We start from the raw sequence: 27,833 nt of genomic DNA on the forward strand, positions 1-27,833 counted from the left end.
TTATTGACTGGAATTTACAGCATCCTCAGAGCATGGGGACAGCATTCAAGTTCTATAGCATGCAACGAAGTTATTCTCCAAATAAATGGTACATTACAGTTTTGGAAACTGCTAAATTAATACTGTATTGATTATATTAACATTGCAACTTTGATTATTGTCTAAAAGAACTGTATTTTTTCTGAGAAACTCTTGTTTGAAAGTACTGAACTAGCAGGTGACCCATCATGATGTTAACAAACCAGTCCTTCTCTTTTGACTGTTTTCTAAAGGATTTATATACAGACTTTCTCCTACATAACAAATTTCACGGAGTACAACAACACATTGCATTTTATAAAGCAAATGGGCTACTACCATCCATCCATCCATTCAAACCCGCTATATCCTAACTACAGGGTCACGGGGCTCTGCTGGAGCCAATTCCAGCCAACACAGGGCACAAGACAGGAAACAAACCCCAGGCAGGGCACCAGCCCACCACAGGCTACTACCAATTTAAATTTAAAAAATACAATATCACTGGACCTAGATATGCAAGTAATAAGTGTTTGGAGAAGATGTTGTAGTGTCTGGGTAATGATGCCTTACAAAGAAAACAAAACAGTCAAGCAAGCATTAATACAATGACAACAGGAAGGTACTACTTTACTGTTCCTTGCACTATTCAACTGTAAAGTGAAAAACAACTGCTCTAAAAATGGGCAGCTAAAAAATAGGTTGGATAAGTCACCACACCCCTTAATTAGATCTGGTATAACTAGATGCTTGATATATTACACAACAGGTCAATTGATCTCACTTGAGTTCAACTATAATGACAGACAATAAAGACTATTGTTAAGATCGCCCGTGAAATATGGATGACTTATCAGATAAACTAACAACAATCCAGTGAAAACACTGAAAAGTGTTATAGGCATTTATATGGGAGAATGGCTGATATGTGCTTCCTAACCATATTAATACTGCAATGCTGACCTCTCACTTCTTTTCATAAAATCCTTGGGAAAGCTATATAATGTATTTTATTTGTTTTCAGTTGTCATTGAAAAAAAACACACACAGACACACACATACACACTCAGAAACACTAGTACTAATCTTGAGTCACAAATATTAGTGATGTCAAATTTCTAAAAAGAAAAGAAAAATAAACTAGAATTAAGTAGGAAGATGTGACATGAAAATGGTAAAATTAGTAAATAAATGCAACATAAAAGCACAGTCTTTCAACAGCACCTCTGCAAACTGACTGAACCTGAAGAGGTCTATAAATTTGAATAGGCAAACATTGTCATATCTAGTTAGTACACTCATAAACAAAGAAAACTCTAACCTCAGTTTAACAAATGTTTTTACTTTTGTTCTCTCTTTTCTTTCAGACAATCAGACTTTGAACATTTAAATCAATCTGAACTATGTATACTTATCAAACCATTAAGTCCATTAGAAAATTTTATTTTGCAAAATTTGAGCTTTCACTTTTCACTTAGTTTCTCAGTTACTAATAAGTAAAAGTATAAAACAGGAATTTTACAAATTTACTGTTGTGGACCACAACGGGGTGTACCAGACACCCTACCCAACACAGAGAGAGGCGAGACACAAGTTCTTTCCAGCACACACGTTTATTCCAATAGTAGAGTCCTTTCTCTTTGCTCCCCACTGCACAGCACAGTACAACAAATCACAGTCCTCTGTTCTTCTCTTTCTCAGTTTAAAGCCTCCACTCCTCTCCCAGCAAGCTTCGTCTTCCTCCTCCCAACTCAGGCTCCTTGAATGGAGTGGGGTGGTCCCTTTTATACAGCACCCAGAAGTGCTCCAGGTGCTCCCAGATCTTCTTCTGGCAGCACTTCAGGCTGTGGTGGAAGTGCTGCAACCCAGGGCTCAGAAACTGTCCAGGTGCCTCGATGTAAGCCAGGGGGGTTGCCCTCTCGTGTTCCGGGGATGTATTGTCTTGGGAGGATGGGAGCATCCCGGCCAGGCAAAGCCCCTGGCCGTCCACCACACTGTATGCTTCAATTTTAAGCTATTAAGCCAAAACACGTTAATTTTGAAACAGAGTGCAGATTTGTACTTTACCCACACACAGATGGACATGCATAATATGTAATGCAATCCATTCTTTTCACACTTTTGCCTTCTTGTCAGATATGAATGTGTGTTTATGATGGGAATATTTGTTTTAAATGTATTTCAGGGTGAATGAGCTAACATACTGGACAACAAATGTTGACTGTTTTCTACCACTTTATCAGATACTGGAAGCTGTTAAAATTATATCAACAATACTATCCAACATCTTCCTCATGCTATGCAACACATCGACATAAGCATATTTTCATTTTTGCTTTCATGAGTGTCATTATTGAGCAAGTATACAGGTAATCCTTATCCTGGGATACACTTATAACTTATTCACTTAGGTTCAAAGATTATTTTTCTGTTTTTCTAGCATGCAAACTAGATGCTCTACTGTACACTGTACTTCTGCTTTAATACTATATTCACTGTCAAGAAACACAGAATTGATGCATGGAAATAAATATCATGCACAACTTTCTGTAATCTTCATGAAATTAATGTCTTTCCAGAGCAACTTTTATAAACCATAACCAAACCGTTCACATTAAACTGAATAAATCCTTGTACTTTGAGCACACATGACAGACGGATGCATTTTAATAAAAAGACAGTAGTAATACATAACTGATCAGTAGTTCTTCAACAATTGATATGCAAAAGAAAGGAAATGAGAGGCCAAACTATAGAAGACTATAATTATATGCCAGTATAGTCGATCAAAGCCTTGTACACATAAAAGTGATCCTGTCATTTAGTAATACATATGCCACCAACATATAATAATGACAATGTTCCTGACAGTTTTGCCTTGCAATGTTAATTAGTAAATGGTAATAACCTTGGCAGAATCTTAGTGGTATTCATGTTCAATCCTGGGGTACCCTTGTGGCCACAGGTTTTTATTTTATCTGATTCTGCTTTTAATTGGATTCCTAAACTAATTAAGTAGGCTGTTATTTCCCAGTTTCTACTCATTGGTGTCAATTCACAAATTTCTAAACTGATTTTTCTAAAATGTACTGTAATGTAAAGGTAGCAAAAATATATGCATGCTAGTTGGAGATAACAGTGTTTTTTCATCGTAGTTTTAAGATTTTCATCAACATCATTATGATTTTCTGATCACTAGTGGGTATGAGGCCGTTGTCTTCTCTGCTCAATTTTAATTGCCATTATAAATATACAATTAAGCAACAAACTCCAGGAAACTAGTGGATTAACAGGTAAACAACAAAAAGAGTTAAAACTATGATTATATATTTCTTAACTTCTCATGAATGTAAATCGCATACTACTGCTCTTTCCTAAAAATAGAATGAGAGAAGAAAAAAGACCAGCTAACTAAACAACAGGGCAAAATAAATAACTGATTGTGAAAATGGTTGGAATAAAAAGTAGCTGCCATAAGCATCTCCCGCAGTTTATCATGGGTCTTAGGAAATACTACAGTAGGACAGTGACTGTACAAAACATGTCCAGTGACTGTGACATGTGTGTTAAGTGGGAATATCTCCCTAAAGTTGATCACCCCTCCAACCCAACTAAAATATTTTGAAAATACAAGTAACACAGTGGTGCAATGAGTAATGCTGCTGCCTCACGTGTCCAGATTTGAATCTCAGACCCAGCCATTGCCCATTTGGAGTATTCATGATCTCCCTGTGTCTCTATGGGGTTTCCTCCGAGTATTTCAGTTATCTTACCACATTAACAAACACACCCTTTCATGGTGACATAGTGATTACAAATTGGCCCTAAGGAAATGTGAGAATGTGTGTGTGTGTGTGTCTACACGAGTGTGTGGGCCCTGTGAGAGATTGGTGCTTTCATGTCTTGAGACCAGTCCTGATTGGGAAGGACAGAGAACAATATGTTATATTGCACATATCACAAGACATGATGTAACTGAAATGATTATGTCCCATATGAATACTAGGAAAAATTAGTTTTCAAGAAATGTACAAATGCTTGCAACTATTCTACCTTATGTGAGACAAGATCCTGGTGAAAATGATGGAAGTGTTTGTTATTTGTAAGAAAGGTTAGAAGAGGTTTGATGTCACAAAAAACAAACAAATAAGTTCATCAGCCAAAAATGCTTGTCACAACATGTACATTTCTATTTAATATACAGTATCAAGCTGACACATAAATATAGAATTCCCCATAAATAATAAACCAACCTGCAACATCATAATTATCAAACTAAACTGTTGTAAATATTCAGTAAAAGCACAATCATGAGTAAATAAACTAGATTTTGATTATTTATAGGGCTTGTTTGAATGTAGTCATAAACTAAAAACTTTTTGACAGATAAACTGAGAAGGATCTATCTGTAAACCTCAGGAGCTTTGCGATTCAGGGGTCTCTTGCAGAATGCCGCGCATAGAATTCACACTAAAACATAGTGTATGGACAAAAGAGGAAACATGCGTATGCATAAAAAATTCAGATGCACAAAATCATGCATTAGCCAACTTCCACACACTTTAGAGCCATAAATCCCAGACAGCATAAAAAGTAACGCACGTGCCTGGCCTCCCACCCCGACTCCTCCCGTGATTTTGCATATATTGTTACTGATGCAGACAACCCTTATCTTAATCAAAGCGTATGTTTTATGAGCATGAACCTTGAAATGTTAAGAAACACAGAAATTGCTGGAAGTGACGTGTAACATAGCCACCTGTGACGGATGACCAGGGACATTTCCCAGCCGGGACACCAGCTGGGTGGAAGGACCAAGGGAGAGACCATATATGGAACATTGTCATTCCCAAGACACTAGAGGGCAGCCCCCCTGGGTTGCTACAGTACCTTGGATCCCCACAGGGTATGCCGGTATTTGTAGTTTGGAGTAGCCTTCTTGGGTTCCGTGGGTGCCGCCACAGGGTGCTGCAGGTACAGCTGAGCCCTTTGTGGCACCACATCCAACACACCAGGAATAAGGGCAAGAAACACATGGAGCACTTCCGGGTGCAATATAAAAGGAGCCGCCTCAACACTAGTCGGAGAGCCAGAGTTGGGATGAGGTGGACAAAGCTTTTGGAAGGAGGAGTGGAAACTGAGACAGAGAGAAAGAGAGAGGAAGAAAAAGGACTGTGTATTAAAATATTTGGTGCTTTGTACTGTGCTGTGAAGTGGGCAGCAAAAGATAAGACACTTCCCCACTTTAATAAAGGTGTGTTGTCTGGCAAGTCTTGGGTCTCAGCCTGTCTGTGTCGGAGCTGGGGGAGCTGTATGCCCTCTGGTGGTCCACACAACACATAATGAAAAGGCCACCAAATGTTACTGGAGGTCTGCAGCTAGACTAACTAAAATGGATAAACTGCTCTGGGATGCAATTTACATCTCTCTATTATAAAAAAAATCTTGGAAGGAAGACTAGGGAGACAAGACGTGATCTTCTCAGAAGACAATTTGACGTCCCGGAAGAGACACTTCAACGTCACGCGAGACAAGGCAGTGAGACAACATTTAAAACAAGTTCACGGACATCTAATCAAGCAGTTGTTGGAATACTTTTGACAGACACACATCATGTGCTCCCAGCTCTTAAAACGACGACAAGCAGAACACACAGCTTGCCAGGAGCAGCAGCAGGAAGCCAGCAAATGATCCAACCGCTTCTCCTTAACATGAGTTCAGCTCCCCCTTCACAACGTGAGCGGCAGAGACACGAAATGGCAAAAGGATAGCTGCTATACAGGATTTTAAGTGATCGACGTGCAGCACGACAAACAGAACACGCAGCTCACCAGCAGCAGAAAAACAGCAGCTGATCCAACAGCATCTCCTTAACGTGTGTTCAGCCCCCTCCTTCACAACATGAGCAGCGTTATACGTCCTGCAAGAAAGATTTAACCACGCCCGGAGCCGGAAATAAAGGAAAAGTATGTTTTTTACAAAAGTTTTAAAGTAAAAGTGATAATGCTTATATAACAATTCCCAACAAAAATAACAATCTTTTTAAATTGTATATCCAGTAAACCAAACACGGGGGTGGGCGAGCAAAGCAACCAGGGGGCCGAGCCCCCTAGTTATTCAATATTTAAAAGAATAACACTGAGTACTATACTAGCTTTTTACCACTCTGCTTACATTATCCTTTGTTTAAAGAACAATAATATACCGAGAATCAAATATATAAAATTAAAATACCGGCCATAATATATTGTAAAATGATTTTTCATATGGAGGAGCCCAGAGCATCATAAACCTTTCACTTTATACTGTATTAGCCTAACATTATATGAAAAATGTGAGATACATTCATTCATGATACTAAAATTCTCCAATGATACTAAGTGAAAACAAGCCAGGAAAATTTCAGTTCGCTAGGAGCACTAATGAAAAATAAAGCAAAGTTTCAATTTACACATACATTTATCCTTTCCACTAGATATAACTATAACTTATAATGCTACTTGAATATGCATCTTATATACATCACACTGAAAAAAGTTAATTCTGTCTTTACCAACTCAGACATTAGTGTTTACAATGTCTGAAAGAGATCAGAAGTAGGACCCTAACATTCAAAAACTAAAAGGCATTACAAAAACATATATAGAAGAACCTTTAAAATATTGAATAGAACCAGGGATCCTGTTTCTAAACACAGTTATGGTTAAATGTGCATATATAAGCAACAGTAAATGCACAATGGGATAAAAAAATAAAGATTAAATATTTTTATGATTACCGTGTATGACACTTTGGTATAATATGTTTAGGGGAAAAAAGTCAGTTATGGGTATAAACATAAGAAACACGTCATCAACTGTCAGGAAGGCAATTGGTACTCAACAGACCAACACAGTAACAGGATGCAACTTTCAGTTTAAATAGTTATGCTACTGGCACCTGTTCTAGCAGAACTACTTTCGTTTTCCAGTTTTTTGATCAACGTGTGACTCAACAAAATCCCAAATAAAATGCACCAGCAAGTATAGATAGATAGATAGATAGATAGATAGATAGATAGATAGATAGATAGATAGATAGATAGATAGATAGAAGTCTGTTTGTTCCAAGGGAGAAATTTGGCTTTTTACAGAAACTCATAAATAAGAAAACAAATAAACACATCAAAATTATGACAAATACACAAAAAAATAACTAAAAGAGAAATAAAATTAAAAAGAAATAAAAATTTGATCTGCCTAAAGAAAAAAAGAACAGAAACAGTCACAGTGAGGCATTATAAAGATGTATAGCTGTGGGTATAAAGGAACCCCAACAGTGTTTCTTCACACACTTATGTTGGATAATTTGTTGGCTGAAAGTCCTCAATGCCCTTTTTTAACTCTGGCCAATCTGGAAGCTTTAGTTTTTTTTAGTAGTTCTGATGTGCATTTCAGAGTGGGTTTTGTTTTTTTGTTATATTATTTATTTATTGAGCTTCTGTGTGAACCTTAGTACAAAAACATTTCTTCTATTTAAACTGCAGAAACCTGAATAGAAATGTAATCACTAAACAGAAAACTGTAGTGGCAATTATATATCAGCTCAAAATGTACGATTTTAAAGCATCATGTTGCTCAAAATGTCTAAAGATTTAATCAGGTTATATATTCTAATCTTTTCTGTACAGACTCAAGATACCAGAGTCTATTGGAACAGCAAACAGTAGAAAACAATCCAACACAACTACAACACAAAATACACTTAAGTATTCAAGGTCAATTAGCTTAAAGTACGCAGTTTCTTTCCGCAGAATTCAGAAAAATAGCTGCTTGGGCGCAATTACAATCACTAATATAAACTGCTGCAACTGTCTGTGCTATGAAATCACCTACAGTATATACAAAGTTTTAACTGGCCTTCACACATGCTCAGAGAAAATCTTATTATTAGTTTTACTTTTAGGATTTAAAAGTCTGTCCTCAAGGTTTCTGTTCTATAACTGACAGTTATGATTTTTCAAAGCTGAATCCTATATATACAGTGGTGTGAAAAACTATTTGCCCCCTTCCTGATTTCTTATTCTTTTGCATGTTTGAAAGACTGTTAGCTGCACCTAGTGGGCTTATACACAGCTGTGGAGGTGGAATCCAAGAAATAAAATTGGGGCTAAACCTTATGATCCATGTTGGTGTGCACAGCTCAATCACCCATGCAAAATGCTGAGGTAAAATAATTGCTCTCTGTGACTGTGTAGCGTACATCATCTTAATAGAATAGATTACACTAGGTCTTTTAAAATTTGACTTCCATCAAACTACCCAAAATAATGTCAAGAGAGCTAAAAATTGCAAGTATGAGTTAAAATATTCAAATGAATAATACTTTACTTAGAACTTATCAGGCCTTCTTATCTATATTTCTTAATTTCTAAACTAAGTTTTTAACGTATGACATGAACATACACAAATCTTTCTTAGTAGATACTTACGGTGGTTGTATGTATGGACTGTATGTATATCACCCTGTTTATATCAAATACACAAAAACAACAGTCACCAAATTCTTCTCCTCCACCATTTATGATCTCTTTGAAATCTTTAAGGGTTAACCTGTTAACCTATTATTTTAATACAGTATATACTTCAAATATCATTAGCTTTGTGCATTTTAAATTAACATTTACTTGTATTACCACTAATTGAAATATGCAGGGTGTCCATAAAGTCTGTGTGTAATTTAAAATAGATGTAACTTTGTATGTATATGTGATAGAAAGAATTTGTAAAAATATTAGAAAGCTTGATATATATCTAGTTTTCTTTTGTCTTTAGAAGTTTTATTTTTATAACTTTAACTTAAAAATTACTTATTTTTCAGAATCACTGTTGACCCAATGTTGAGGATTATCATGCACGACTAACTTTCTGTCACCAGTTCAACAAAAAACTTAGCAATGATGATGCATTTTTGAATAATTTAATGATCTCCGATGAAGCAACATTCCACATTAGTGGCAAGGTCAACAGGCATAACTGCCGTAATTTGGGGAACTGAAAATCCATAAGAGTCCATTGAACATGAAAAAGATTCTCCCAAAGTTAATGTGTGGTGTGCTTTGGGGAAAAAATGGAGTCATAGGGCCATTCTTTTTTGAAGGGCGTATTGTTAATGGCGATAGCTATTTAGAAATGCTGCGAAATTACTTTATTCCTCAACTTGAACAATTAGGACTGATAGAGAATACAGTGTTTCAACAAGATGGTGTTCCTTGTCACTTTGCTTTGCATGTTAGGCAGTTTCTACATGAGAAATTCCTTAACAGATGGATTGGAAGAGGTGGACCATTTTCTTGGCCTCGACGTTCACCAGATTTGACTCCATTGGATTTCATTTTATGGGGACATGTGAAAACTAACGTTTATTCAACCAAACCTCGATCTTTAGAAGACTTGCAGCTGATGTGATTGCTGGTATTACTGAAAATCAGTTTGAAAATGTTTTCCGAGAACTACGGAAGTGTATAAACCTTTGTATTAGTAATGATGGTGGACATGTTCAAAATTAACAAGAACAATAAAAAATGTATTTCTTCTTTCTAATCCTTTTTACAGATCCTTTCTATCACATATACTTACAAAATTTCAACTATTTTAAATTGCACATGGACTTTATGGACACCCTGTATGTTAAAGAAAATGTACATACTGTACAGCATTTACTTTATTATTTAATAGTATCTTTTGTTTTATCTAATTATATATATATATATATATTTAACAATATGGACTTATTTCCTCTGTTACGGAGTATCTTTTCATGCAGTCATCAGCTCCACAAAACAAAAACACCTTGGTCTCTTTTTACACTCTTCACTCTCCTGTGTTCAGTTACTAAAAACTTGATAGATTATTTTCCTGGTCAGTCTATTGCCATTTCAGTACTCTCCAAGTTTATCATGTTGAGTGCTAACTTGCAATTGTCTCAGTCTATAAGCCATACCACTGCTATAAGTTTTATAAACTTTGCTCTTTAATTCAAGCGAGGCTGCTTTCAGAATTAAAACCTGTGAGACACCTCCAGAATTACTAGAACAGGGCCTCTGTTGTGAAAAGTAACTAAACGGAAACCTAGGTTTAAAAGTCTCTGCCATCACTTGAATTAATTAGTATTAAAATTGTCCAATTTTCAGAAACAAATAGTTGTTACAAGAACCACCAATCTTTTAGTCATTGGAAGGGAGGTCAAAACAAGGAAACCGATTTAAAATGTTTGTTTATATGAGGGAGGACACAGTAAAAGTCAGACAGATAAAAATGTAAAGCCATTGTTGGCTGAAACAAGCTTCACCACCAAATAATTGAACAAAGGTTCTGTGCCGGATACCCAAACTAAGTAATACACTAATAAAGATAAGCCTTGAACAAAATGTACACGCCTAACCAATCTGCAGGAACGGAAATATAAGTAAGTAATACATCAAGTAAGCCGAATTGTGCATTGCAAATGAAAGTTCTTTAACGTGGAGTTGAAGGGCGGGGATGTGCTGCATGTTGGCTGTACGGTATATCCAAGTATGACAGTACAACTACTGCTATAACTGTGAATGCTTAACGTAATATTTTTTAAACAGTATTCTCGAAGCTTATATAACAGGAAATGTTAATATCCCATTAAAACTGATGACATGTCATTACAGAATACAGTATAAGGCAGTGTGGATACCTGGGTGGGTGGCTGCGCGGTAGTCCACTCCTTAGGGGACCGTCGTGATTTGTGACCGCGTCCCTGCAGGTGAGGAGAAGTGCGTTGGTAGACTTACTTTCCTGACTCTGAACAGCGTCTCGTGCATCGTTGTCTCAGCCGTGTGACACGTCGCTTTTTTACTTAAACGAGTCCGAACGCCCAATGTCAAAGATTTAAAACATAATGAATGACTCGATCTCCACCCCCATCATACCCCTTTTGTTTCTTACCTGTTCATTACATTGCCATAGCTCTGCAGATCTGTCCTTCGTATAATAACAGTTGCAAGTGTCACGCCGGGATCTTTCACTGTCATCTATTCAAGCTCTTCTCCACGCTGGTATCAAATGAAAAGTTTTTCTTTTTTATTAATCTGCCACAGCATGTGCGGCTTCTTTAGCCGCAATTGAAAAATCCGTCATCGGTTCCGGGTGTAAGTAGCACGGTGTAGCTGTCAGTGCCAACAACTGAGAAGTAATTACTCTGAGAGTTTTTTTTTTTTTTTGGATCCTCCTGAGGCACTAAGAGATCAGGTTAACACTTCGTCTCTTTTCCTTCCCTCCCCGCCTCTTTGATCTCCAGGAAGTTTGAAGAAGTGTTTGGTAGTTGTCGAAAGTGGGCCACGTGACCCGAGCATTGTGGGAAAGGCAGGAGTTGTCGCGGGTGAGGAAAGGCAGTTGTGCAGTACTTGAGGAAACTTCAGCGCAGCGGCTCCTTCAGTTTCACAGTCGTAGTTTACATTTCTCTCAGTGCTGTCTCTGAGTTTTCTTATTGAAAAATAACAAGTCCTGGCAATTCAGTCAAAAACACAAAGATAGCGCGGAAAGTCTATTAATGAAAACACGCAGGTAATCATTAAAAGAAAGATAAAACTTAAATCTGTATTACCGATAAAAAGTAAGTAAATGCAGATGTCTGAAGTGTTTTCAACATTTAAATGTGTGTTAATAGCTTTGCTCTTTGTAAATACATTTCGTAAAAGCATTATAGTTGATGTAAACGTAAATATCGTATTCATCACTTAGTTTTTATGTATTAATGGTGCCGTGTAAAGTAAGACCTGATGGATGGATGGAACGAATGAAGTTGAGTCAGCATTAATAGCATAATTCGGGTCTGCAAAATTAAACTCATATTGAATAGTTTTTACTTGTAGTCATGAACGCAATCAACACATATAATTAGAAAGTTTCCATCACATTATATTTAAGTACAAAATTAAGAAATTTAATTAAAATTAAACAGATCTCACAATTTATTCATGTATGCAATATTGTTCAAAATCAATTTAACTTAAAAATATTTTAAACATACAGTAATATGTAAAGATAGCAACAATACACATTCATTCATTTACTTTTAACTTGTCCATTTTTTTGTCACTTATTTGTTTATGATCCAAAACTTCCTTAGGTGGCCCATCGTTTGTACTGTACACTTTTTCAAGCGCATCCCTATAAATTATCCTGAAGTTGTCTGCCGTCATACCGACACCCCAACATTCCAGATATCAACCTTTCATGTCCTTGATATCCTGATGGAATCTTTCACCGTGCTTTTCATTCACCGCTGCAAGCTTTTCAGGGAAAAATTCCAAATGCAAATCCAAAATGTGAATTTTGAGACTCATGTCGTAGCCCAGTTTCTTCACTAATACATGTTTCCCAATTTCTTTATAATTTGGATTTTTATTGTTACCTAAAAAGTTACAAATAACTTCTTTGAATGATACCCAAGCGTTTTGTTCCAGGTTATTCTTCAAATTTTTTTTTTAATAATACCAGGTCTGCAAAAAAATTGCCCTCTTTCAATTTAACCTCAAATTTACCCTAGAGGTTTAGTCACAAATACATAAAACAGCCTCCATCTTTTGAGAAACTACTTCATTAAACCAAGCTTAATACGAAGCGGTGGTAGTAGCACTTTATGTGGGTCCACCAAGCTATTTTTGATGATGATTTTGGCATCAGACTTCAGCTATTTTGTAGCTGGCCATTTTTTCTGATACCAATGTATATTTTTTGCTCTGCTGTCCCACTCACAAAGAAAACAGAGCAATATTGTATGCTCACACTGCTGACCCAGGAAGATATACATATCTTTCAGTTCCACACATGAAAAACCAGTGTTAATTATGGCTAATAATTGTTAAAAATATCACTGTTTTGATTTAAACATAGATTTTAATATTAGAAAATATAAAATTCAAAAAAGTTAGCATTAAAATATAATTTTTATAATTAATGATATTGTGAAAAGAATAAAAAAATGTAATTGACAGCTTAAAATATGTTTTGTGAGAAAATAATGCATGATAGAGAAAAATGGTTTTTAATTTAGCCTCCCTAACCTTAAAAATCACATGAAACAACATTTTTTTCAGCATACACTTGTGGTCCGATTATTATTATTATTATCCATACATTAGCTGAATCTACTTTTTCTTTAGATAATGGAAACTAGAGGTTAGCTCTGATAGTTACAGACATAAGGTAGGAACTCCACCTGAGCTGTATACCTGTTTAATTTCAAGCCATACTAACAATATACCAGTTTAGATTTAATAATTACAACCTAACGTGTTTGTCGCAGGATGTGTGGGGGAAAGCCAGTACTTGTAGAAAACCTATGAGAAAGGGAAAATTTCAAGGGTGTTTTCCTTCCCAGTTATAGAAAGAAAATGTGTCTGACCTTCAATGACTGAACCTACCTAATTCATTTCAGAGTCTTGGAAGCTTATTTGGGAGTAAGGCAGGAACCAGTGCTGGATAAGATGCCATCCCTTTGCAGTACTATACTCACCCATACTTGGCCTTTTTAGATTTAACATTTAAGCTAATAGACATGTTTTTGGGGTGTGTGAGGAAGAACGGGGTACCAGGAGATATGATGGACAAATTATTGGAATGTAAAATTTGATCACATTTCATAATCTATAATCAACCCCCTTTTTGATCAAATAATAACCATCATTTGTTAGTGCAACACAAATCTTGAACCTGAATAGTTATTATAACTCCCTAATCAGTTTCTTAGGCTTAAGTGGTCAATTACCATATTTACCTATATTACTGTTATTGCTTGAAATATTTTCCAAAATCTTCAAAATTAACACGTCATCTAAATCTAACTTAGCCCACTGTAAATAATGGCTTGTATGGGTATATGCTTGGTCTCCTCAAGATGCCGTAGTGTAGGTAGAGTACTGTATAGTAATATACAGTGCATCCGGAAAGTATTCACAGTGCATTACTTTTTCCACATTTTGTTATGTTACAGCCTTATTTCAAAATGGATTAATTTCATTTTTTTCCTCAGAATTCTACACACACCACCCCATAATGACAACATGAAAAACGTTTACTTGAGGTTTTTGCAAATTTATTAAAAAAACTGAGAAATCACATGTACATAAGTATTCACAGCCTTTGCTCAATACTTTGTCAATGCACCTTTGGCAGCAATTACAGCCTCAAGTCTTTTTGAATATGATGCCACAAGCTTGGCACACCTATCCTTGGCCAGTTTCGCCCATTCCTCTTTGCAGCACCTCTCAGGCTCCATCAGGCTTGGGATGCGTCAGTGCACAGCCATTTTAAGATCTCTCCAGAGATGTTCAATCGGATTCAAGTCTGGGCTCTGGCTGGGCCACTCAAGGACATTCACAGAGTCGTCCTGAAGCCACTCCTTTGATATCTTAGCTGTGTGCTTAGGGTCGTTGTCCTGCTGAAAGATGAACTGTCGCCCCAGTCTGAGGTCAAGAGCGCTCTGGAGCAGGTTTTCATCCAGGATGTCTCTGTACATTGCTGCAGTCATCTTTCCCTTTATCCTGACTAGTCTCCCAGTTCCAACCACTGAAAAACATCTCCACAGCATGATGCTGCCACCACCATGCTTCACTGTAGGGATGGGATTGGCCTGGTGATGCCTGGTTTCTTCCAAACGTGACGCCTGGCATTCACACCAAAGAGTTCAATCTTTGTCTCATCAGACCAGAGAATTTTGTTTCTTATGGTCTGAGAGCCCTTCAGGTGCCTTTTGGCAAACTCCAGGCGGGCTGCCATGTGCCTTTTACTAAAGAGTGGCTTCTGTCTGGCCACTCTACCATACAGGCCTGATTGGTGGATTGCTGCAGAGATGGTTGTCCTTCTGGAAGGTTCTCCTTTCTCCACAGAGGACCTCTGGAGCTCTGACAGAGTGACCATCGGGTTCTTGGTCACCTCCCTGACTAAGACCTTTCTACCCCGATCACTCAGTTTAGATGGCCAGCCAGCTCTAGGAAGAGTCCTGGTGGTTTCGAATTTCTTCCACTTATGGATGATGGAGGCCACTGTGCTCATTGGGACCTTCAAAGCAGCAGAAATTTTTCTGTAACCTTCCCCAGATTTGTGCCTCGAGACAATCCTGTCTCGGAGGTCTACAGACAATTCCTTTGACTTCATGCTTGGTTTGTGCTCTGACATGAACTGTCAACTGTGGGACCTTATATAGACAGGTGTGTGCCTTTCCAAATCATGTCCAATCAACTGAATTTACCACAGGTGGACTCCAATGAAGCTGAAGAAACATCTCAAGTATGATCAGGGGAAACAGGATGCACCTGAGCTCAATTTTGAGCTTCATGGCAAAGGCTGTGAATACTTATGTACATGTGCTTTCTCAATTTTTTTATTTTTAATACATTTGCAAAAACCTCAAGTAAACTTTTTTCACGTTGTCATTATGGGGTGTTGTGTGTAGAATTCTGAGGAAAAAATGAATTTAATCCATTTTGGAATAAGGCTGTAACATAACAAAATGTGGAAAAAGTGATGCGCTGTGAATACTTTCCGGATGCACTGTACCATTAATAGAAAAGTTTTCTTTCAAGCAATGAACCTCGAAGTAAAGGATGAAATATGTGCATCAAGAAGCTTCTCGGCAAGCATTAAGAAGTGGAAGGCACCACTAACATTTTACCTACTGTACTTCATTAGTGCATCCTTCCAAAATGGATAACAAAGAAATGGGAAGACTGATTAGAAAGAGAGAGAGAGAATCCAAAAGCAAGTCTGAAGGATCTTTAGGACTTAATGTGAAATATTGTTGTGTATTGCATGTGAAAAACAATAGTAAAAGTGCTTCACAATGGTGAGGGCGGCAAGAAGAAAGCAAGATCTACCAAAAACACAAAATGAGATTTGAGTTATGCAAAGTAACATTGCATCATCAGGACAAAGGCCATACTTAAGTCAGCTTTGTTGTTCATTTTATAATCCCTAAGATGTCAGGAGGCTATTGGCATGCTGCAAGGAGACCTATGCCTTCATTGCTAGATCAATAGACTAAGCTGTTGCACTGTGTCACAACTCTAAACAAGGTTTCAGGAGACTAGCAGGACAGATGACCTTTCCAGATCTTGTCACCCTCAAGTAACCACTGTTGAGCAGGACTAGTCCATATTAGAGGTCAGTTCAGATGTTCAACCCATACTGCTGCTGAAACTACTGTCAGACACAGTGCCCATATCACTGACAGGATTGTAAATGAAAGGGTCCATGCTGTAGGTGACCTGCCAGAAACCCTCTATTGACACCTCCTAGATATCTGACTCTACAGCAGGATAGTGCCAGATCATACACATGGTAACTATGGTCCCAGCTGTCCTGAGGATTGCTGGTGTGTGGGTGCTGCCTTGGCCTGCATTCTCCCTAGTCCTTAACCTCTCACAGCACCTTTGCAATGGCCTGGGTGGCAACTTCCAGAGATTTGACCCTCTGCTTGCCAACATCCAGCAATTTCATAGGATGATATTGCACTGCTGATTAAGATCAGTTATAGGAGGTGGTCACAAGACATAATAAAGGAATGCTGGATGACTGTTAATGTGCACAGATCTTTTTTCCTTTTATTTTTTGGTGTTGTTTTCTTTGCTTGTTTTCTCTGTTGTTTATTGTTATTTCACTGTTAAAGTTTGAAGTTTCAATCCAACCAGAATTATTGTGTTTCCCTTTTATTTTTCCCTCAATCTATTTATTTATAATCCAAAGTTTAGTGAGTGACTTGCCCACTCACTAATCAACAAAAAAATATTTTCTGTTTAGCTTAAAGGCTGAAATTTGGTAGGATTCTACATCTAGGCAAGTAAATACTCCAAAATCTCAAAAATGCCTTGACAGGTTTGTTTGAAATTTGGTGACAAGTTTTTTTTTTTTTTTATTTGATATTGAGATTAGTGATACAAAAAATACTTTTAATGATTCATAACAAACCTGGAAAGTTAAAAAAATATTTTGTGTGTCCATCAAATTCACTGCATCACTTGCTGGTTTGAAACTCTGTTTTCTCTATTAGCAACTCAGTAAAATGTTTGTGCCATACAGTGAATATCCAATTTCACCTATTAACAAAATGAAAAATAACAGTTCTCTTGTCACTTTTGCAGTTTGCTGGTACTTATACTTATTTGAACATTTACAGTCACTAATAGATCTACCAAACTATTATAATACACATTAAGTCCAATTACTGCTCATATTAGTATCCTTCAAAACTGAAAAACATGTAAAGGCATTGGTCTAGTAGTTGAAAATGCATTAAAGCTTTAATTTTAATTATTTTATAGTCTTGTAATTTGATAGACACATACACACGCTCACAATCTGTTTAGTAGAGATAGTGTGCTTATGAGAGAAACAGTGTAAGTGTGCAACAAAAAAAAAAAAAAGGCCAAACAAGACTCTTGACTGTGAGCCACAGTTACTTTCTCAAAGAAGAGTGCAAAAATCCCAGCAGGGTAATTTGAAAGACAGAGCATGATGTAGAGCTTCAGATACTGTAGCTAACTTATTATATACATTTAGAGATCTCAAAAGTCTACTAATATTGTAACTATCCATCTTATTACCTCCCTGGAAACTGTTTTGTTTTCACTTGATGACTCATCTTGTAAAATGGTCATTTTGTGTTTTCTTTCACCAAGCAAACCATGAACAGCTTTGCCGCTATTTGTCTGTGCAACTTTCCCCTACATGCAATTAGCAGCTGCTCCATGTCTGTCTTATATTTGTAACTGCCGGCTGTCTAGCTTTGCAGAAACTACCTGCCACAGTTTAGTCTATGCATCTGCCTAAATCACAACCAGTCAGCAGCTGCTGACCTTTGTTTTGTTTGTGCTGCCACTTTATTAACACGTGTGGGTAAATTCTGTTTGTGTGTGCCACTAACTAATTTTAGTAGCGGCAGTATTACTAATTTTAGCAGTAGTAGTAGTGGATGTCTTATTTTTGCTTAATAGTATTTGGCTTTGATCCTGGAATGTCCCTCGATAATGACTCCCACTACTGCAAACTTTCCTGGTTTGGAAAGCCACTTGTCCTCAGCTGTGATCCCTGCTCCCTTTATAGCAGCATTTATTTTGTGAAGTTAATGGTTTACAAAATTTAGCATCATTTTTTGACCACAATTTTTTTCTGCTTAAAAACTTGACTCCTCCTACTTAAATTAACATTAGTAATCCAATGAGTATAAAGAAGACATTTTTATTTGTAATTTTTTTCCCCCTAAGGAAGTGTACATTTACATTGATTTCACATCCGTGATTTTTTAAGCTATTATGTTTTATATCAGTTGAATTGCATGTTTAATTGCTCGATATTTTATTTTGTACTTTTGCATGTATATTTTCCTTCATATGGGTTGTCAGTATTTCCTCTGGCTATGTTCAGATAATCAACAAATACAGATTTATGGTAATTATCGATACAAGTGGGCCATTGTATTTTACAGGGGTTCCCAACTTGGACTACCCACACCACCAAAGGGTGCAGCAAAGAGGAAGATTGTGTTGCAGTTCGCCAAAATTGAGTGAGGTATGTTGTCTGACTTTATTGTGGTGCAATCGGTGTCTTGAAGTGCTGTTATGGTGACATGAGAGGAACCTACACAATATTAGAAAGGAGGTTTAAATGCTGTGTCTGATCAGTGTAGTCTACAGAAAAAAGTGTTACTAATCATTTTATTTAACTAAATGATAATTATGTTGAATCACATATTTAATAAATCATAATAAACATGACAAAAGAGAGACCACTTTGTGTCTGTGACACACATACATGTGTCATCCTGCTTCACTTGATTTATACCATGATATTTGTGGTGCATTGCACAATGTGCTTGTTTATTAAAAGTAAATGCAATCTTTTTTGTGTTCATAAAAATTGTACTTATGAAGTACTTTGAAATCAGTTCAGTTATTTTTTTGGCCAATGCCTCCTTACTCACCAGAATTAGGGCAGCTTACACTAATTCAGTCTTTTTCATTACATAAAAGATGGTGTTTTAAGCTGTGTTCTTGACATTTTTCGGTTGTGGAAGACTGATGTTTTCTGATAAGGTTGTTATATTCACTAATAATGGGACCAGAGAGTGGCAAAATGTTGCACAATTAAGATTTTTTTGTACTCTGTACACATGATATTAATGACAACACAAACAGGTTTCCCAGTTCTCAATTAACCCGATAGAGTAAGCATATCATTATCTTACAGCAGTTTTCTGTTTAAAAAATATAATGCAATGCTTGTTGTAGTGTGTCGAAAACTAATGGAGACATTAGTATCCAGTAATAGTTTCACTGATGCTGCCTCCATGAATTTGAGATGTTTAAACAATCACTGCCACTTGATTATACATATACTGTACAGTACATACATGCCGATGTCCACATTTTCCTAACAGAAATGCATAATTCACTGAGAAAATAGGTGACATGCAAAACATATAGTATAAAGATATAGTATTATGCTTTTTTTTTTTCTAAATGTAAATCTCACACTGCTGCATTTTTTTGAATGAAAAATGACAGAAGAATGGGACAGCTAATTAAAAAAAGAGATCAGTTATGGGGGAAATGGAAAAAAAAAACCTGCAGCAATGGAGGGGCCTCGGGGGCTGGACTTGAGAACCACGGCTGTAAGGGGTTTGTAGAGGAACAACCACAAGGCAAGCACCAGGTACTCTTCTAGAAGAGTAAGTAGAAGTTTAAGTGTTTTGATGTAACAGTGGGTCACACTGAACTGTAAAATAAAAAAATAACTCTTATATTCAAGGTTGACATGCATTTAATTTATATTTGTAAATTTAGTACAGTATATTAATTTTTTCTGATGTGTATTGTAATGAAGAAAGAAAGAAAGAAAACTTTATTTGTCCCCATGGGGAAATTCAACTTTTTACAGAAGCTCTTTAAATATGCAATAATTAATTACAAAAACACATTATTTGACTATGATTCTTCAAAATCTTTAAAACCCACAATTCTGCTTTGCAATTCTGCTCTGTTATGGGCTGTATAAATCACACTGGAATAAAAGAGGAGTTAAGAAAGAATTGTTGGAAACTTGTTAAGGGAAGATTTTGCAGCAATGTTGCAAAGTTTTCTATCTCACAAGCAACCATAAACACATCAAGTAAATGAAGTAGTCTGCAAATACCTTCCTGAATGATGTCTCGGTATTTCCAAGCTAGTCCTGCGTAAGTGTAGGTGTATGTGTGCGAGAGTGAGCCCCCTGATTGACTGCCACCCCACCTGATGCCGCTTCTTCTTTGCGCCGATTGCTGCCCGGGCGGGCACCAGTACCGATGCAACTCTGACTTGGTATAAGCTGGCTTGAGAATGCTGTGTTATACTAAGAATCGCCGTGCGGTGGGCTGGCGCCCTGCCCAGGGTTTGTTTCCTGCCTTGCGCCCCGTATTGGCTGGGATTGGCTCCAGCAGATCCCCGTGACCCTGTAGTTAGGATATAGAGGGATGGATGGTTAAGAATGCTCCAATGACAGGGAATTAAATATGTGAGTAAGATCAAATGTACATGTATATTATGTTATGTGTTTAAATTTGGACTTCTTTTAATTCAGTAAGTATTGTGTTTCCATGGGAGCCTTACAGTAGCCTTGTCCTCTGGTTCATATTCAAGTTTAAGGTTAATTCTGTCTGGAGTTTCTTGTTAACATGAGGAGTCTATGTGACTGCTAATTTCTTTCATTCTTAATTTGATAAGTTTTTGACAAACCTGATACTTATTTTGCACCCGTTGCTACCAGATTAGGTCCAAACTCGACCAAACAACCCGATCAAGCAGAGAGCAGAAATGGGTGGATGGATGTTTTAATATTGACATAACGGGACATTTGTATTTGTGCCCACACAGCCTCTTCAGTTTGATGTTATTTCTCTGAGAACTAACATCTTATGTTTGGACCACGGGATTAAATGCATATATAGAAACCTTGGTTTTCAAAATAGGAACTTTTCTGGGAAAAAAAGTAGCAAAGAGCAAGTTCGTATTTCTAATCCAGGTTGGTAATTTAAGCTGCTATGACCAATTCTGTGATGATACTAAAGCTGGTTAGGATTAACTCTGTGCGATCCCATGTTTTCCTTAGCAATGGCATATGCTTGTGGATTAACAGAATACCTTTGCTTGGCTAGTGAAGTCTGCATTAATTAATATCACTATTCTAAGTATGACAGTTTGAAGTTAGTCTGTTGTAGTGTTTTGAAATACATAGAAGTAACTTAAAAAAAAAAAACTTATTCTCATGGGTTTGAGGAATGGAAACAATGCCAATTTCTTTGAATCTTGCAGGATGTATTTGGGTCCTAAAGTACTGTAGTTATTTTATTCTTGAAAGTATTCACAAGCTTCCTGTCACAAAGTGTTAAGCATTTACTTATTATGATACCCTGAATTGAAAACCCATACAAGTGAATATACTCTCTGTGTCTATTGGCTCAATGTACTATAACTTAGAAATATTAATACACAACACTATAGGTGTTCTTTTTTGTAACCAGTTGAGAAAGTACTACCAATAATAGAAATTTGCAAATAAATTAAATGTTTTGTGTTATATTTATTTAAGCCTAATTAAACACACTATTATAAAAGTATCATTTAACTTAATAATGTAATTATGTATGTAATTTTTATTTTGGCCAAAACACTGTTGCACAACCCTAGGAACCCAGGTTTGATTTGTCACTCAGCAGCTCTGGGTGCAACATCTGCTTGTTGTTTTTATTTTCTCAGGCTACTCCAGTCTCTTCTTACATGTTGCGTAAGCTGGCATCTCTAAACTGACCTTATATGACAAGATGTGGGTGTCTGCAGGAGAGTACTGGGCAGACGACTCGTGCATTGGCCGTGTTATGTTTGTTTTTTGCAGTTCCTGCTGCCAGGATAGCCTTCAGCTTCATGTGACTAACACACTGACTGCCTTAGTGACTACTGTATAGGTAAATTTGTTCCTAACACTATTACAACCTCAGAGTGTTACCTACTCTATATATATAAAATCCTAAGCCTAAAAGTGCAACAATTTTATGTGACTTTTTATGTCACATTTTTTGTCACGCTTTAAATCAGGCTTATTTTAAAACCTACATATATTTTTTTGGTATCATTCTTTTCAGAATTTATCGAACTTTAATATGATGTTGTTAGATTTTCAGATTCTTATTCTATTTTTAAATTATAAACTAAAAAATATCAAGAACTCGCATCCCACGAGACAAGACTTTGTGCCAAGAGATTTAACCACGCCTGGGGCCGGAAATAAAAGACTAGGACAGCTGCTGTACAGGCTTTTATATGTTTGAAGTGCTGTGTGAGATGCAGATCACGACCAGCAGCTGATCGAGCAAAGAGGGGGTTTCGGAGGAGTGACCACATCTCTTTGGGGTGCGTTCAGCCCACCTCTTCACAACGTGAATGACAGAGACACAAAGTGGCTGGCAAGCGAAGTGAGCAGGGGGGATCCCCCTAGTTGTATTATACTAATTAAATGCATTTTGTCATTGAGCAAAATAAAAATTTATTTGCTCTAAGAAAAATATGTCAAGTTAACTCATAGTTGACACATGGAACAGAAAATTCTCATAGTTGGCAGTCAATGTGTTAAGCAGCTTCATGAAAGGTTTGGAAGGAATAGGACATTTTATTGCAATGCACCAGTTGAGAATCGCATACTACTGTGAAAACTATTTCATTTTTACCCAGTTTTTATCTGTGCATCATTGTCCTCATTTTGTGCGAATGTGCCCTATGATTGAAGCCTCTGCTTCATGAATACAGTGTCCTGAGTTTGAATTCTGTGCCTGGTCTTTGTGTGGAGTTTGCACGTGTCCCCGGTGTCTGTGTGAGTTTTTGTCTTACATCCCCAAAGATGACAGGCATGTGCGTTACATCAGCCCTGTGATGGCATAACATTGTTGTACTTCTTTAATCCTGTTAAGATTTGCCAACATCAGTGGGTACAAGGTAGGAAACATTCCTGAACACAGCGCTACTCCACCGACATTTTATCACCCAAGTTCAGTTTCAAATTGTCAGTCAATCTCGCTCCATCCTTTATTTCAGAATGTCTTTCACCTTACACTCCAAAGCATAACCTTAGATCTTCAAATGAGTGTCTGCTTATAATCCCAATAGCTAAATTTAAAGAAGTGGTGAGGTGGCCTTCTGCTGTTATGCACCTAAAATCTGGAATAGCCTGCCAATAGGAATTTGCCAGGGTAATACGGTGGAGCATTTTAAAACACTGCTGAAAACACATTACTTTAGTATGGCTTTCTCATAGCTTCATTTTAGCTTAATCCTAATACTCTTTATATGCATTCAATTATCATTATCATTCATGATGGCTCTGTAATCCGTACTAACCCCTACATTCTCTGCTGTTCTTTTTTTGGTTCCTGTGGTGTCGATCTGCTCCACCACCACCACCTAATCAAAGCATCATGATGTCCTTCCATTGATGGATTAAAGACCAGAAGTCCACATGACCATCATCATCAAGTTCTTCCATGTGAACCCTGAATGCACTGAGGACTGACTGAGATCATTTATGTTAGGTAGAATGCCTGGAGGGGGCTGAGTGGTCTCGTGGCCTGGAACCCCTGCAGATTTTATTTTTTTCTCCAGCCGTCTGGAGTTTTTTTTGTGATTTTTCTGTCCCCTTGGCCATCAGACCTTACTTTTAGTCTATGTAAATAAATATTGCCTAATTTTATTTTTTAATAAATTTTGTTTTTTCTCTCTTTCTTCATCCTGTAAAGCACATTGAGCTACATCATTTGTATGAAAATGTGCTATAGAAATAAATGTTGTTGTTATAGCAGGCAGGAAGTTGTGTGTGTGTACCTCAGGTGACAATTTTACAAGTTAGTACTGTAGTATGTAAAAGAGAGGATGAGTTGATTTTTTGGAATATCTAATGGATACCAATGAAAGTGAAAATGTGATTTTTTTACTATTTGCATTATTGTTTGCTATACTATGAATGATGTTATTGTACATGTAATTAAACTAAAATATGAAAGTAAAAGGTGAAACAGTTTTGGTTAGCAGTACTGCCTTAGGCTGCATAAGCCTTGGTTTTAATCCCAGCCTGTGCACTGTCTGTGTGAAGTTTATACTGCATGCTGTCCATGTCTACATTGGTCTTTTCAGCATACTTTCAATATTCTTACCTTGTGAAATCAGATTGCATCTTTAAATTGAATTATAGATGAAAGGTCAGCTTTACGAATGTCACCTTACTTGTGGGTCTCGTCACAAATTATAACAAAACTGCGTTCAGGAATTGGGTAAGTAAACTGATTTAAAAATTTGGAATTAAATGCCAAGAAATGATCTGGTGGTAGAATTTCAATCAGCCAAAAGATACCTATAACTTTTACACATCACTGTCTAAGCTGTAGAGGTAGAAGAGCAGTTGACCTTCTTGGGACATAGGAGATCAACATGAAGTATATTTTCTGGTCAAGAAAGCCCACCAGAGGCTATCCTTTCTGAGACTGTTGAAAATGCAGGTCCATTATTGAAAGTATTCTGACCTTCACTATCATACTTTTCTTTGGCGATTCCCCAGTGACAGATAAGAAGTAGATACAGAGAGCTGTACTGCCTGATTCTAAAATCATCTGTTGTTACCACACTTCTGCGGATTCATTGTATTCACAGAATAAAATATAACACCATTGAAATCTCATCTGATTCATCATCTCCCATCAACATTCTTTTTGTTGTTCTTTTGTAAATTAAACATCTTAGGTCAATCAGAACCAAGATTATGGACTTCTTAATAGTATTTAGCCACAAGCTGTGAAATGCTTGAACATTACATGTTGATCTTAAAATGTGATGAATATGTCTAAATTGTGTTTTATTGGTTTGGCTGTTGAGGAATTATAATTACTATTGTAATGATACTGAATGTTTGCATTGATGTTTTATATTTATGAACTTCACCATGCAACTGATTTTGTTATGACAGTAATTATAGTATTTACATCTTCTAAAGTGTTTTAAAACATTGTTTAACATTACTAAAATATTAATTCTCCCTTCAGCCCAGCTCAGCTCTACTCACCTGCTTTCTTCACTTTTTTCCATCAGTTGTACTAGTTGGCTTTGCCCCCTGCTCGCTTTGCTCACCAACCCCCATCCCCCTCCCCAATGAGCATGCAGTTATTCCTCTGAAACCCCCTCTTAAATGGTGATACAATGGGAAACTAATACAGTTTTTTTACCTCGTCTTTGCTCAATCAGCTGCTGGATTGCTGCTGTTGCCGTGCTGCGTGATCCTCATCTTGTGCGGCGCACTTCTGTCATATCACCTATGTCCATATATTCGATCTCTTTTTGCTTTTACCTTTTCATCAATATCGCATTGAATTTTGTTTCTGTGTTTGGAATTACATCATGACAACGCAACGAATAACTGCCCGTAAGTGAATATCGTTTCTTTCTCTCTACAAGAAACGTGTCTGACAATAGCATTCATACAAATGAGAAATGATTTCTCTCGCAGGATTTCACTTTCACCAAACAACAAATCTTTTAATTCTTGCAGATACGCCTCTTCCTTGGGAAGAAACCTTATTTTTTTTTTCCTGGATGGCAACACGAATTAGACGATCTACAGGTCTCCGACTTAAAGTTTAAATCTGAACAATATATGATTTCTTTTCGCTGTTCCTTTATTTCACCGAGTAATAATTTTCGCTTGTTTGTGCTAATAAGATCTTTACTATCCTTTTTTCGAGACTTTCAAATTTTTGTACTGTCATTATCTCTAACCTGCTCTGCATGTGTACCACGCCAACGTTTTTGAATTGTCTACGACGTTCTACTTTGTCATCTACTCTTTGTCTTTTATTTCCATTACCGGACGTGGCATAAAGACTCGTCTCGATGGACATGAAAGTGTCTCTCTAAGAAAATCACGTCTCGTCTCCTTCCAACCTTCCAAGACTTTTTTTTATAATAGAGAAACGTCTGATGATTCTTAGTTATTAAATCTGTTAACCTTTTATGCCACAACTGAAAGACCTGCCTGTAAAGTTAGTGCACTACTTTAAGTTTGTCCAGTATGATTGTGTGCCCGTATCAGTGAGCTCTTTAATGGACATAAGTTTCATCCACAGCTGGTTCCTGCCTTGTGATGGATTCTAGTACATTTTTACTCTATAACAGAAAATACATTTATATGTGACTGGTGATTTTCTATTCCTTTGTATAATTCTAAAAAAAGAATAGTGTCAGCACCTGCTGTATGATGTTTTGCTGGTATCACTGTTAATGGATTATTGAAGTGACCACTTTTTTCATTTTAATATCTGTGTTTTATATATAGCGATAACAGACAGACACATGTTCCCAAAAAAGTATACATTAGACATACTCTAATATAGAATGCACATGTAAAATTTCTCCTTACTCAGAATAACGCCAAAGGAACAACAAATATAAAAATGGTACATTTATTTTCACTTAACTCAGCACCTGTCCCATGAGCCGAATGTTTTCTCTCATCGTGTTTTCCTTGATTTTACCTCAGCTCTTTTGGTTTCCTTTATGTTCTTGCTCCCCTTAATCAGTTGCTCTCAGACCTCTTTTGTATACCCAGTGAGTGCAGGTGAATAAGCAGAATACAAAGTATTTGTGATGCCCTTGGTGCCCGCAGCCTTAACATCTTCCTTCTCCCAAGACATCGATGTTCATGTGCTGAGAATGAACTAGTACAGTGAGGACTCAAACAACAAGTTAGTGCAGACATGCAGTGAGTGCAGTTTACAGTGTACTTTAGCAGCAATCAGACTATGTGCAAAGTGTTCAGTAAAGAAATATTATAAAAATAGTGTCAAATGAAGCCAATAAATAGGTTAACATAAAGTATTAAAACACAGTCGGGTTCGGCTGTTTTTCCTCTCTCTACATCTTGAGCCCCAGTACGTCCCTATTTCACGCCTATTTCTTCTGCTGACCTGTCAGGTCTGCTCAGTAGATGGAATCGGCAGCAAGCACTGTCAACAGTCTTTAGTTCTTGTCCCCCCCAAACAGTCCTTGGCATACATGGGGGTCCCCAAGCTCTGCTCCCTGGTTTCCATCACCAGCCGTTGGCATCCATGGAAGTATCAATGGAGTGATTGGCCACTGGTGCTCCTTTCCAATGTTCAGTAGTAGCGAACCTACCCCTCACTCTGCCTGGGGCTTCCTGACCACCTTGCTTCCTTTCTTCTGCACCTGACACACAGTCCTGAAGTATTCTCTCTCTTTCTTGATCCTCCTGATCAATTGCTCGTAGACTCTTTTTATACCTAGTTAGTGCAGGTGCGCCAGACAACCCTCATATCCTCGATGAGGGACGGCTGTGCCAACTGCCTTCATGCACCTTACATGCAATTAGCACATTCCCTCCTCAGGTTTTCTGTAGCCACACAGCTTTCCTCCCGCATACCTGCAGTCATGAGGTCTGAGCTGCCTCATTGTTTTAATTTTATTTTTATTTTTTTTAAAGAACACTGTACCACCACAGAACTCTGACTCGGTATACTGTAGTACCAAGGAAAATGTTACAAAAGTCAAACATGCTGCTGCTACATGTATACATTGTTGAAGACCTCCCACCATGCCTCCAGTTTGTTTGTGTTTCTTGCAGTGCTGACCTGTTCCTATCTCCATTGAGTCTTCACCACCACCTCTCCTTCCAACTTTTATCTCAGGTCAGCATGAGACAGCTTGAATTCTCTTCACAAAGTAACTT

At 37.2% G+C, this 27,833-nt stretch overlaps 1 protein-coding gene across 1 annotated transcript in view; it reads right to left on the bottom strand.

Moving 5' to 3' along the window:
- poc1bl (POC1 centriolar protein homolog B (Chlamydomonas), like) overlaps positions 1-11,255 on the bottom strand; it is a 111,432-nt gene extending 100,177 nt beyond the window's left edge. The window contains exon 1 of the mRNA XM_039736665.1: positions 10,974-11,255. The gene's annotated coding sequence lies outside the window, so the exon portion shown is untranslated. The remainder of the gene's footprint in view (positions 1-10,973) is intronic.
- Between the last annotated feature and the right edge of the window lie 16,578 nt (positions 11,256-27,833).

The sequence above is a fragment of the Polypterus senegalus genome, chromosome 15 (genome assembly GCF_016835505.1).
Source record: "Polypterus senegalus isolate Bchr_013 chromosome 15, ASM1683550v1, whole genome shotgun sequence".
NCBI classification, from domain to species: Eukaryota; Metazoa; Chordata; class Cladistia; order Polypteriformes; family Polypteridae; genus Polypterus; species Polypterus senegalus.